Raw genomic sequence first — 13418 nt, 5'->3', positions numbered from 1 at the left:
CTTGACAGTTGTTAAATGGGTCGCCATCTTGTACAGTAATGCTAACTTAAAGTTATATAACTCGACAAAAAACACCCGTTATAAGAGGAAAGTTGGTCTTATTACATCTATTTTCATAATAGAAGCCTTCCTCGACAGCACACAAATTCCTCGACAAACTGTTGATTTTTCTATTTCAACATCTATTTCTATTATTGATTATTTATCAATTTAAACATCTATTGATTGTGGAATGTTTTTAGATTGTGTTCTGATGATGGCCGTTGGCCGAAGCATGTAGACACAATAAATTGATTGAGTCTAAAATATACTGGAATAAGACCCCTTATATCAATGTGAGTCTCGAATTCTTTTCTGTCATAGTGGTCGTGGCATCTTGAATATGTAATTTCTCATCATACCAGCCTAGTCAAAGAGATCATCCAATCGATAAGACCAAGAGATCAACGAAGTTCACAATGGCATTCCCATTATTCCATTAGACAAACGCTGCATAACTATGGAAATGAAAATCTGTGTCTATAAATTTCCCATATACAATAACATCTCGCCTGTGTTCAGGCCAACAGAGATCATAAGTTAACCGAACCTGCCGTAACTGTCACAAAAGGAAGATACATGACGTCATAATTCACCCTGATCGTAGTTGGCCGACTCAGTTATCACTTGCTGGTCAGTAATGACCGTTTGTTTCGTGGCGGGCAGATAGATAACGCCGATGGTTTGTAATAACAATCGAAATTCGGACCTTTGCGGTAAGGGAGATACTCCTAGAATCGCACCTCGTTCTATACTAAGCGATATAAAACAAATCATGTGATTTCGAGCTCTCTTCCTCTCTTACCAGTGGTCCACTAAAACAAATTTTGGAGGAAAGAAGCAGGCGCTGTTCCAGAAAAGATATCACCCTGTAGATGTGCATTCAAAATTAGCATATCACATGATGAAATTTCTTAATTAGAATCGCTTTGCCAAATTCAAGCTGAATATCTTGTGGAGGGAAGCTAGTACGAGGAAAAATTTGAAAAAATCAAACTTTCACACCTTGTATCTCGAAAATAAAACATTTTCGGCCCCAAGTTCGAAGAACTTTTTCTTGAAATGAACCGAGGAGACTGTCGTTTTCGTTTGTATCTACAATTTAAGAACACCTCATATACTTACTGTTCTCTTCCCTTTCGAAATATGTTTGATCATTACAATTCCTCAATTAATCTGCAAAAAGACGATAAAATAGAATGAGACTACTATCAACACAATGTAATTCCTCTCATTATTTCTCCTCTTAATTCCAGAAAGAATCAGCTCTCTAACTATCATGGTCTAAATTTGGTATCGAAATATTCCAGCCGAGACCGGGAAGATAGCTGATCAAACCACCGTCAACCAAGCTTGACTACATCGAACTTTTCTCATTTTTTCTATATTTTGCAGACATTTTTCATAGTTCTGATGCCGCTATTCATACGAAGTTTCGCACGAATGTTAGGATGGTTATTCTGTGTACATCTTCCTGAATCTAATTTATATTTTTTCTCCTGTACTTCCTGGACAATCTCTACTCAAGATGAACTTCTGCTCTATTCCCTGAAAGGTTATTAACTCCAAGTTTTTCCAATAAAGTTCTAAATCCTTCAATGAAAGACTCACATCTAGAAAATATTAAATGAGGAAACTTGGTTTTCAATATTATAATTTCTGACACATATCTATAATCGTCAATTTCATCATGATATTAATAATTTGCCGTTACTGTTTAAGGACTGTCTCACATAGGCTTCAATTCTCTCAACGTTCTAGGCAGATGACAACATTAATATTTTCAATATTTCCTCTATGTTTTCCTTTGATACTAATATACCATGAAGTAATCAGATTTATTGCTTATGTAGGGTTATCGTCCCAATTCCCATCGAAAAACCACCTCATTTCCCTGATATGACCCATGCCAAGGGATTCACAGCTTGACTTGATATTTAATCTACTTGACTTGATATTGAAGGTACTTGGCTTGAACCTGACTTGACTACTCAAGTTCAAGTCAAGTAGTAGTTTTTCGAAGTTGAGTCAAGTACTTAATAGATAAATACTTGATTTGACATTGAAAAACTACTACTTGACTTGAACTTGAGTTGATTTCAAGTCAAGTATCTTGAATATCAAGTCAAGCCGTGAATCCCCCCCCATGCCGATATCTTTCCTTGATAGGAAATCCACTTGTTCACCTCAAGATGTTCAGAACAGAACGCTTTGTTAACGGCATTTCTCACAAAGCAATGAACGATTTGAGAAGGTGCTCCCGAATCGAAGCAGAGGGAGGATAAATGGCAATTGTCCAGCAATGAATATGGCCATTACGTGGTCCAAACTGATTATACAAGTGAGATATTACCACGTAATAAATTGTGGAATTACTGTAAACGACTGGAAGCTCGAAGTTACTGTTGGACTATCGGGGTGTTATCTCTATCCTCCACGCTATGTGTTGCTTAGGCCACCAGTGGTATTTTTAACGAAGAGTCAACTCGATATTTCTCGGATTGTACACAGAAAAGCACCAAGAACATCTATGAATTATAAGCCGGCATACCAACTGGTATATTGAGGCGTTTACAAGTCCTAGTAGGAGTTGAAACTCTTCACGTGAATGTTTGTCATAAATTTGGTGACCATAGCAACATAATGATGTTCCTATGGAATAACTATGGATTCCAAAGCCTAAGAACTGGTGTTTTCTAATTGATGGAGCTTCCTACACCAAATGATGTTTCGTCTATATATCAGTACCAGGAAATCGATTATTTCTGAAGATGTGTTTTCATCTTTGAGAGCAATATTTTCAAACATTCTGTTAGTTTCCATGAAATATAGGCGATTTCTGTGTATTAATGCTCTCAAAAACCTATCGTGAGGCTGTAAACAGTGAAAGAACGTACTGAGAGTGGTTTTTCCACGCTTCAAGAACAGTGATTTTGACGTCTAAGACCAGCATGGCGGTGGAAGAGAGAAGGTTTTCGAAGATGCAGAATTGGAGACATTACTTGATCAACACTCGTGTCAAATGCAAGAATTGACAAGATTATAGGGAGTGACGCAACAAGCCATTTCCAAACGCCTGAAAATCATGGGAATGATTTAGAAACAAGGAAATTGGGTACCGTACGAGTTGAAGCCGTGAGATGCTGAACGGCTGATGAAAGACAGACGGAAGGGATTTCTGTATCGCATTGTGACCGAAGGCGAAAATGGGTTCATTACAATAGTCCCAAGCGAAAAATGTCGTGAGGATATCCCGGCCATGCTTCCGCGTCGACGGACAAACTGAATATGCACGGTTCCAAAGTCATGCTCAGCATTTGGTGGGACCCGCTCGGCGAAGTTGTTAAAACCTACTGAAACAATCACAGGCAATCGTTATCGAACGAAATCAATGCGTTTGATCCGAGCATTGAAAGACAAATGGTCACAATACAACAACAACGAGAGACATGATGAAGTGATTTTACAGCATGATAATACTTGACCCCATGTTGCGCAAATGGTCATACATACTCGACATCGTTGAAATGCGGAGTCCTACCCCACCCGCCGTATTCTCCAGACTATCACTTATTTCTATCAATGGCACGCGGCCTGACTGAGAAGCAATCGCTCCAAAAGATAACTAGTTTTTTCAACGTGGAATTCGTACACTGCCCGAAAAATGGGAGGAAGTAGTGTTCAGCGATGAACAATACATTGAATCATATATTTATAAACAGTTTTTTACAATAAAGCCTCGAATTTCGGTATAGAATTCAGCTCACATAGATTACGCAAAGGTAGAAATGTCAAACGTAAATTCTTCCAAATTAAATGACGTATTTAAGATAGGGAGGCGCCAACAATATATAAACATTTTTTCAACGAAGTCTTTTTGATCTTCGTTCAGCCTTGTCTGAACGATCAAAAAAAAAACGGGAATATTGTTGGTGGTAATCGAATCACGCCTCCCGGCATTTTCCAGAGAGATGGCGATCAGCACAAATTATCCAATGGCAACCGGACCAATCTATAAATTGAATTAACAATCCTTATCTGCATCGGGCGCCGCCCATACCTTAAGTATTCCCACAGTATTCGCTTCAATTAAATTTTTCTGCATATACACGGACGGAAATTTGATTACCCAAACGAGGTGATCATAAAACATAACGCAATACTGAAGATGAATTATGGGGTAAGAAACGAGATACGATCGGAATTGACGCGTTCGTATTTCATCTTCAATCTTCCAATTTAGATTTTTTTTTATAGCTTGCGAATGGCGAGGATATTATTGTGAATATACGATAGGGGAATTTTAAATTATTGCCATGCGGAGAAATTAATGTCGGAAACCAGATGCTTCCTTTATCTTGCTACTCTGGAATTGATGAATCCTTAAGATAAAATGCGCAAATAGAAGTTGAGGAAGTTCAATTTTTTTTTGGAGTTGTAGTAGCGAAAAGGTACTTATTTCAATGCTTGAACATACTATAAGCATGCATGTGTCCTCACCATAGATATTTGAGAGCATAAGATGAGCCTCAGCCACAGATTTCTTCATATTGTAGCAGAAAATTAAAACCTCCCGCAAAAGACAAGAATTTGTTTCGTAAGCTGTCATGTTTAATCGAGACAAAAAACGACTAATATTCCGATGGCGCTATGTTTACAAATACCTAAGCTTATTGTATGACATTTACGATTTATTCATTTCGACTATCACTTACCACTACAGCCATCTATTGCAAAACGGCAGAAGCAAAGTTGCACACCTAATATACTCGTCAACTTAGTCACCCTCAGAGGTGAAACATGTAACTCCAATACTCCTCTACTTATTCGATTTTTTAACTGTACAAAGAGCTTCTTTTCCTGGAGAGTTCTTTGAAGGTCTGCATAAAGTCAATTATCACTGGGGGCAGATCTGGAGAACAAGCTGCGTGATGAAGCATTTGGAATAGCAATTCTTTCAATTTGACCATGTCTTTCATTGAGTTTTGATAGGGAGCATTGTCTTGCTGAAAGATCATTTTTTTCGTTTGCATTTAGGAAGGTGTTTGTTGATTTCTGCACGAGTCGATATTTTATAAAATTTTGAAGCTTGTTGGTATATATGTATCGGGTGTTTTTTTTCGAGGTATATAACCTTAAGTTGGCATTACTGTTCAAGATGGCGACCGATTTAACAGCTGTCTAGTGATTTATTCTCAGTTTGGTTTGGCAATTCATCATGAATAGACTCACGCCTGAAAAACGCCTGCAAATAGTGCAAATTCATTTCGAAAATAATGGTTCTGTGCGGAATACGTATCGCGCACTACGTCTATTTTATCGTCGACAAAATCGTCCATCAGAGCAGTTAATTCGATTAACCATGGAACGTTTTCGCACCGCGTTCACTCTTATTGCGTTATACCGTTACATTTAGAAAAACTGACTGTTTGGTGCGCTTTATGGGCTGGTGGAATCATGATTACTAACTTTTTCATTCCTGAATTGAACAACCATTATGTCCAGGAGCTGTGGTTCCAACAAGACGGCGCAACATGTCACACAGCTCATGCCACAATCGATTTATTGAAAGACGTTTGGTGACCGCCTAATTTCACGTTTTGGATCTGTGAATTGGCCTCCAAGATCTTGTGGTTTAACACCGCTAATCTACTTTCTGTGGGGCTATGTAAAGTCATTGCTCTATGCGGATAAGCCACAAACCCTTGATCATTTGGAAGACAACATTCGCCGTTATATTGCCGATATACGGCCACAAATGTTGGAAAAAGTCATCGAAAATTGGACGTCCAGATTGGACTACATCCGAGCCAGCCGTGACGGTCAAATGCCAGAAATCATATTCAAAATGTTATGCCATAAGATTATCTTGCGGATGAATAAAATTCATGTCAATCGAATAATCCATCGTTGTTTCATTGCAATTTAAAGTTCTATAGCTCTAAAAAAAACACCCTTTACATGAATATAATCATGTGGTCTCGAAAGGCATAATTATCGAATGATATCCTGACTTCACGTACCTAAGTGCTCTCCTCGTTATATTATTCTGTTTGTCCTATTCTATAAGGTCCGATTTTGAACATACCAATATCTGAACGAGAGAACAAGAGATCCTCGCTGATCACCAATGCTTCTTTGGAATTTCGCGATCAAGTTCATCGCATCACAATACAACGTCCATCTCAACGAAAAAAATTGTCCATCATTGTAACGCCTCTTTAACGTTTCTGCGAACGTAATCGAACGCCAATCTCTAACGAAACACTCGTCTCGACGATCGTATAAATATCTCCATACGTTCCGCAGGGTCGTAAATCGTCTTCGGAAAAAGATAAGACAAATTGCGAATGTGTCACCTAAGGACGGTCCCGAAATCCATAAAGCAGCGCTAAATCTCTCCACTTTCATTCAATGTACGTCCCAAAGAGCGGGAACGATTTTAGCGGCCATAAAACGTCTTGTCGTAAACTCTCCCTAGATAGAAGGAGTGAGTATCGGTGCGGTGCGGCTGCTTCCAGCGAAAAAATCCATCTTTATATGGTGGACGGGGGTCTGGAGTCGAACGAGAACAGGCAGAGACGTAGTTCCCCTTTCCGCGGACGGTGCGTCGTTTGAATTATGGACCATATTTCGCAGACTGGAAGTAGCAGAAGAACGTGGTTACGTCATCGATGACGTAGGCTGCGTAGCTGAAATTATGAAACGAAGGTTATCGTAACAACTTTTTGTTGAATATCAGTAGTCATCTTCATAACAGTTAACTGTATTTATATTCAGTGTTCCGATACAACGATTGAGTGTCCCAAATTTGTTGTCCAGTGAGAGGATCTCAAAATCCCTTTGAGCTAGAAAAAAATGAATGGCACATTTTGGGGCTCGATTTTTGAGAGAATTAATTTGGTGTTAATCGGAAACTCATAAATTCAACTGTTTTCAAGCTACAAGAGAAAATTCGAAATTGGCGTGAAATGAAAAATTCTCATAACTTCTTTATTATTGGTTCTATTAACATCAAACAAAAACATCCTACAGACATCATCATCAGACTTCATAAGAGTTACATTCTCAAATTGTCTGGAAATACACAAGGTGTACCAAACAGGTGTGAATGACCAAACATGTTTTTTCTTAGGGAACACAATATTTTTTTATTGAATTCTCATGTTGCATTGATTTAACGAACCCAAGGAAAACTTATTACTTTGGAAAGAATCGATTTATTTCAATGAGATTTTGAAAGTAAATACTGGAAGAACGAAATTTGTTATTTTATCTTGACGGCAAAATCTCATCACCATCAGATTTATAATAATTGATAAGTTTTTTTCGATATTCTTATTGAATTTTTTCTGTTTCTGGTCATGCGACCAAATTGTTAAGCTTCAGACTTTTGTTTTCCATCCCAATGCAAAATTCTTATCACTGTCGAACCCCTAGTTTTAACCTAGTATAATTCTACCCTGCAAATTTCAAGCTATTCACTGTTGGACGGACAGAATTGAATGAGGCCAGGGATTCGTCATGAGTGAAGCCAACCAGTTCGCAAAACACCACTTGTTTTAAAGGCGATCCCCACACACCTGCGTCGGTTTTCCATCGTTCCCTCCCACAGAGTAATAAACATAGAGAGAGCATCTGTCATTTTCAGTGAGCAAATTTTGTCCCCATCATGAACTATCAAATTTGACATGAAGCTTGCGGAAATGCAAACATAACAGTGATACGATATTTCACTCAATTCGCAAGTTTCTCCACAAAGAACGTACTTCTTATGTTCCATGAGATTCAATAATCAACGTTTCATATTAACTTAAAATATATTGAAATAAATACCTAAATATATCATAAATTCAGAAAACAACCTTCAAGCAAGTCAAACGACGTGAAACAACCAATGACACTAGGAGAGCAAAAGTTGCCAAACCTAGGATTTCAGCAGATAGATATAGAGCATAATAAATATTCTGCTTATTATAAATTCGATAATTAGGAAAAATATCGAATTCCAAATATTCAAATTTGCATATTTAGTCGAAAATCACCCAAATAAATTGATTTCATTCAATATAATATACATCCATAACGATATAGTAAAATTGTGGATTTGAAAATATATCACAATCTGACAACGTGATCTAACCATGTTGGGGACATGTAAAAATTGCTTATACTCCCTCTCTCTATGTTTATTACTCTATGTTCCCGCCGAACATAGTGTAATCAACACTTTTAAATCCCCATCGTTGAACGATGGCGGTTCCCAGTCCAAACACTCATGATTAATTCTCACCGAAACGTGCACAACTAATCAGTCTGCTCAATTTCCCAAACGCAGACGTGCCCGAACGTTCCGTCAGGTTGGTTATCCAATAGCTCATAGAAACGTTCATAGCACGTTACGAAACATGATTTTCCAATAATTCATGCTACAGATACGGCCAGAAATGATCTAGACGGCACCGCATTCCTCAATAGAAAGACGATCGCGCTAAATTGATAATCAGCGTAATGAATAAGAGAGGCCGTGGACCACGGAGCGAACCCTGTGGCCTGCCTTGACAGGAGACACGGAGGTCAGTGGCGGCACGTTACACTGCTAACCCCGTATCAAACAAGGCTTTTTCCACAACTATTTCTAGGCTGTTTTTTGGCAGGGTCACACTTGTTTCAGGGCTTATTAGGGAGATTTATATTTCAGCAGGGTATAGTTGCACCGTGATTAAGATTAAGATTTAGTAGAGGAGGTTTCGTTTCACTGCGACCTAATGGTCTATTGTGCCCCTCATCTGGGCTATTCTCTTCATAAAGTGATCTACATCTCGCCTTCCATTTCCAGAGTTGTAATGAACTGCAGTATCTGGGATGGCTTCAAGGAGGCTACTTCCTAACTTCTACAAGTTTCGTGTCCAAAGCAGATGGCGAGGCATTCTGTCACCAGGTGTGCCGGAGTTTCTTCCTCCTCCCCATAGAATCTACACTCGTCATTTTCTCCTTGACCATTATCATGAGGTTTTTTTAAGGCGACAATGACCTGTGAGGAATCCTGTAAGGTGGTGTAGTAAATTTTTCCTGAGATCCAGATACTTCTTGGATCTTGCAGGGTCAAAGTTTCGAAGAAACTTCTTGAAGTGATCCAAACCAGAAAGATTCCGCCAGAGTGTTTTTCGTTCGTTTTTCCCTTTTCTGAAACTCTTTCTTGTAGGTACATTTGTCTACGCCACAGAAAGGTTCCAGGCCGATGAGAAGAGGTGGTGCTCTTTTTATGGCAAGTGTTTTGGCCTCTACATTTCCTCTTATTCCCGAGTGGCCGGAAACCCAGACTAAAAGACCTTGTTATTCTTGCCTATGTCATTGAGTTTTCTTCGGCACTTCAATATCATCTTAGAATCGATGATATGTGAGCTCAGTGCTTTGATTGCAGCCTGACTATTAGAATGTATTGCTATATCCCATTTCCGATAGTTTCTTGCTAGGTCAATTTCTACACATCTTTCTAATGCAAGTATCTCTGCCTGAGAGACACTTAGACAGCAGCTTAACGATATTGGGCATTTGGTAGTAGTCTCAAATACTCCAGCTCCAGAGCTCGTCATGGTTTTGGAACCATGTGTCCACTGGGACAGTGGACTCCTTTTCCCAATCGTCTTTTCTACTTAGTATTTTAAAGAAGTTTTTTTCAATGCTAATTTTCTTTATCATTTCGTCACTGAAATGGTTCGCTTATGATATGTCGGGGAGGGCCAGGCTCTCTTATTCCTAATTCTCTCATTTCCTACACCTTCCTTGTGGTCTTTTGTGAACCCCACCCATCAGAGTTGATCTAGCCATTAGTCGTCGTAGTCTACAGGTCGCCCTACAGTTCCAAAGTTCTTATAAACTCCAATATTTGGAATGGCTTCAACGAGCCATATTTTGCGTTTGCTAGCGATGGCGAAGCATTCCGTCACCAGGTGATCCGGAGTTTATTCTTCCTCCCCAACAGAAATTGAACTCTTCACTTTCTGCTAGACTCATTTTCATGAGGTGCTTCATGAGGAGACCATTCCTGGCAGCTACTTCAGCTTCCCTAATGAACCTTCATTGTTGTACTGCAATCATGTAGTCTTCTTTTCCAAGTCCCCATAATAGTTGAGGTCTAGCTGGTGTTACCTTTGATGGCACTTTTGCAAACTCATCAGATGGTTTATTTGTTAGGTTATTGGTTTCATCAATTTTAATCAAATGTTTTTATAAAGACAAATTAAAAGGTATATAAAAAGACGAATTAGTGCAAAAGATTCGGCAGAATTAATATAAACTTTCAATGTTGAAGTTATCACTTGTACAAAATTCAAGTGCCGCCACTGCCGGCAACTGTTAATGATGATAACCAGAGGCGTATTCTGCGTTAGGTAGACGGGCCTGAGGCCTGAGCGGGAGAAATTACACATTGGTAGCTCTGGTTGGACCCGTTCTTTGCCCCGATGTAGTCTTCAGTTCTTCAGTTTTATAGTAGACCAGATTTTTAACAAAATGATAGGCAACGAATAATAATAGTCAGAACTAGTGGAGCTAAGTGATGTCGTTAGCGACGAAATGAACTCGTTGTTGGATCCCATTAAAATGTTTCCATGATTGATGTTATTATGATGTTCAATGTACCGGATATTACGATCAAACTTGGAATTATTTCGTATTTATGTTGCAGTGATTGGAGAGGTGAAAACTGAGGTGTGCGTTGATTTTAAAGAGAAAAAACAGGCGGAACTAACGATTCTCGGCTTGATTTGCGGAACACTTTCTTAGATGAGGCTACACACTGTTAGTGACTACTAAAGTATTTGTAGTAGTTTATCAATAAAATTTGGCGAGATAAAATGAATAGTCATTCTTATTTCAAATCATGCTGAAATTTTCAGAAAACGAAGGTTGAGATGAACTTTAGTTTCTGGAAATGACATAATTATTCTTGAAAACGCGATAATCATGAATAAAAGTTCCGTAGACATGGTTGTAGTTACTATAAACTACGACCTCTATTCCTACATTGTGATATCTAAATATTACGTCACTGAATAACTTCAGAGCCAGGCGCACAACATATAGTTTAATCTGGATCAAAATATTAAAGGTTAGGTGACGCTATATTTGTGGTTCGACAAAATGGATAGAAATTTTTTTCGTGGGTTGACAAAACACAGTATTTTGATGGGAAAAAGTTTGGTACACGCAAAGCAATGAATGGATAAGTGTAATTCAGATTCTGCGGACCACCAAAGTTAAAATTTGTGAGATAGTGGTAGAGTTGAAATTATCAGAAGGTTCATGAGAAAGCCTTGGTCGAAATGGGTGAATCCATCGTCCATTCCTAACGTTGTTTGGAGCTGTATAAGAGGAACAAACAGTATTTTTTACGTCGATATATGACAGTGGGTGGATTCATCACTTCAGACCTGAATGAAAAAGAGGATCAGCTGAGGGGTAAGCGGTTGTGAAAGCCTCCAATGCGACCAAACATCAGCTGGCAATGTTATGGCATTCGTATCTTGGGACATGCATGATTCATTATTCATTGAGTATCTTGATAAAGGCGAAATCATCGATAGTGATATTACATACGGCGTCATTGGATCGATATCGTGCAGAAGTTCCCTCAAATACAAAAGAATTCTTGTTCACAAATCGAAATAACTAAGGTCATACTCTGCGAAATGCGCTTTCAGCAGCATGATCACCAAGCTTTTTCTTCAGATCTTGCCCAGTAGTTACTCGCTTTTTGCAGTCCTCAAAATGATTATTATTATTATTATTATTATTACAAAATGGATAAGAGAGGAGGCATACAAGCCTATAACTCTCAGGAAAAAAATACAGAAAAATTTACATAACACCAATACCCTAAAATAAATAATATGCTAAAACGACATCAAAGTGCATCCAACAGATTTTTAAAAGTATTCACACTTGGGGCGTCCGCTATCCAGCCTGGTAGTGAATTCCACCTATCAAACACCCTGTTGCAGAGGAAATGTTGCCTTTGAGATGTCCGATAGTTTTCGTGGTACAATTTCAGCTGGTGGCCACGAAGATTGTTAGTATTGAGGGCAAACAAGTTGCTCAGATCACAACCGAACAGACCGTGTAACGCTCTATAGGTCACTATCAAATCGCCACGTTCACGGCGCTCACTGAAAGAACGAAGACCGAACAGGCGCAATCTTTCGCTATAGCTCGGGCGAATCGCACCATACGGCACACGCGTTGCACACCGCTGAACCTTCTCGAGCCTCTCGCGATCACCCGCGAGTGCCGCTACCCAAACAGGACCGGCGAACTCCATGATGGGCCGCACGTAAGTAGTATACAGGGTCTTAGCTGTACTCACAGAACACCTGGGGAAGGTCCTTCTTATTAGGTACACCATTCTCTTCGCCTTTGACACAACACAATCGACATGAGCCGACCAAGATAAATCAGATGACATGATCACTCCTAAATCGCCATGTTGTTCGGCAGCTTGAAGTAGAACACCATCAATGTTGTACTGTCTCCTCGGATTATTCCTGCCCAAATGTAAAACCCTGCACTTCTGAATATTTAGGGGAAGAAGCCATTCCTGACACCACTCAGAGATACGATTCAGATCATTCTGGATTGTAGAGGAGAAAACATTGGCAAACAATTTAAAGTCATCTGCATAAGCTGAACACTCAGAGGATACCAGTTGTGGAAGATCAGCCACATAAATCAGAAATAGCAGTGGGCCGAGCACAGAACCCTGTGGCACGCCACTAGTTACAGTCCTGCTACTAGAAGAGGATGCACCGACTCTGACTGTGAACTCTCGATCACTCAAAAATGACTCGATCCATTTGAGTAATTTCCCTCTGATGCCAAAATGGCTTAGTTTGAGAAGGAGTCTTTTCAAAGGAACGCGATCGAATGCTCTTGAAAAGTCTAAATAGACCACATCCAAAAATGTGTTCCAAATGTTCCAAAAATGAAATTTGATTCTAATGAAGAAAAAATTGCTGAGGTTGAAGCAAAGACGAATTTGTATACTGCAGGTATTGAGCAGGTGAAGGATCAGTGGAGCGCATTTATCACTCTAGAAGGTGGCCATGTTGACGAATAAAGTGGAATTTTGGAGAAAAAATGTGTTTTCACTGGTTAGGTCCTGGACTTATAAAGTGGCCTATCATAAAAAGCGAGTCATTTCTTTCAAAACATCTGCTCAATCCGCCGTAGAACAGCTAACTATTACCGTCTCTGTCTATCGAGCTCGAAGTTGCTGCATTGCTAAATGTTCGAACAACCTTTTCATAGTTCGCTATGTTTTCATTGGCTGGCGTGTAAGAATTGAATGCCGTCAAACGTATCTGAATTCTCACATGTGG

General features: G+C 39.2%; 1 protein-coding gene across 2 annotated transcripts in view; it reads left to right on the top strand.

Moving 5' to 3' along the window:
- The window catches only part of LOC123680738 (protein prickle-like), a 348884-nt gene that overhangs the window by 172438 nt on the left and 163028 nt on the right, over window positions 1-13418 (top strand). The gene's annotated exons all lie outside the window — the stretch shown is intronic.

This window comes from Harmonia axyridis, chromosome 1 (assembly GCF_914767665.1).
Source record: "Harmonia axyridis chromosome 1, icHarAxyr1.1, whole genome shotgun sequence".
Taxonomy (NCBI): Eukaryota; Metazoa; Arthropoda; class Insecta; order Coleoptera; family Coccinellidae; genus Harmonia; species Harmonia axyridis.
The sequence above is the reverse complement of the archived record's forward strand: the minus strand, read 5'-3'. Positions and strand labels throughout refer to the sequence as shown.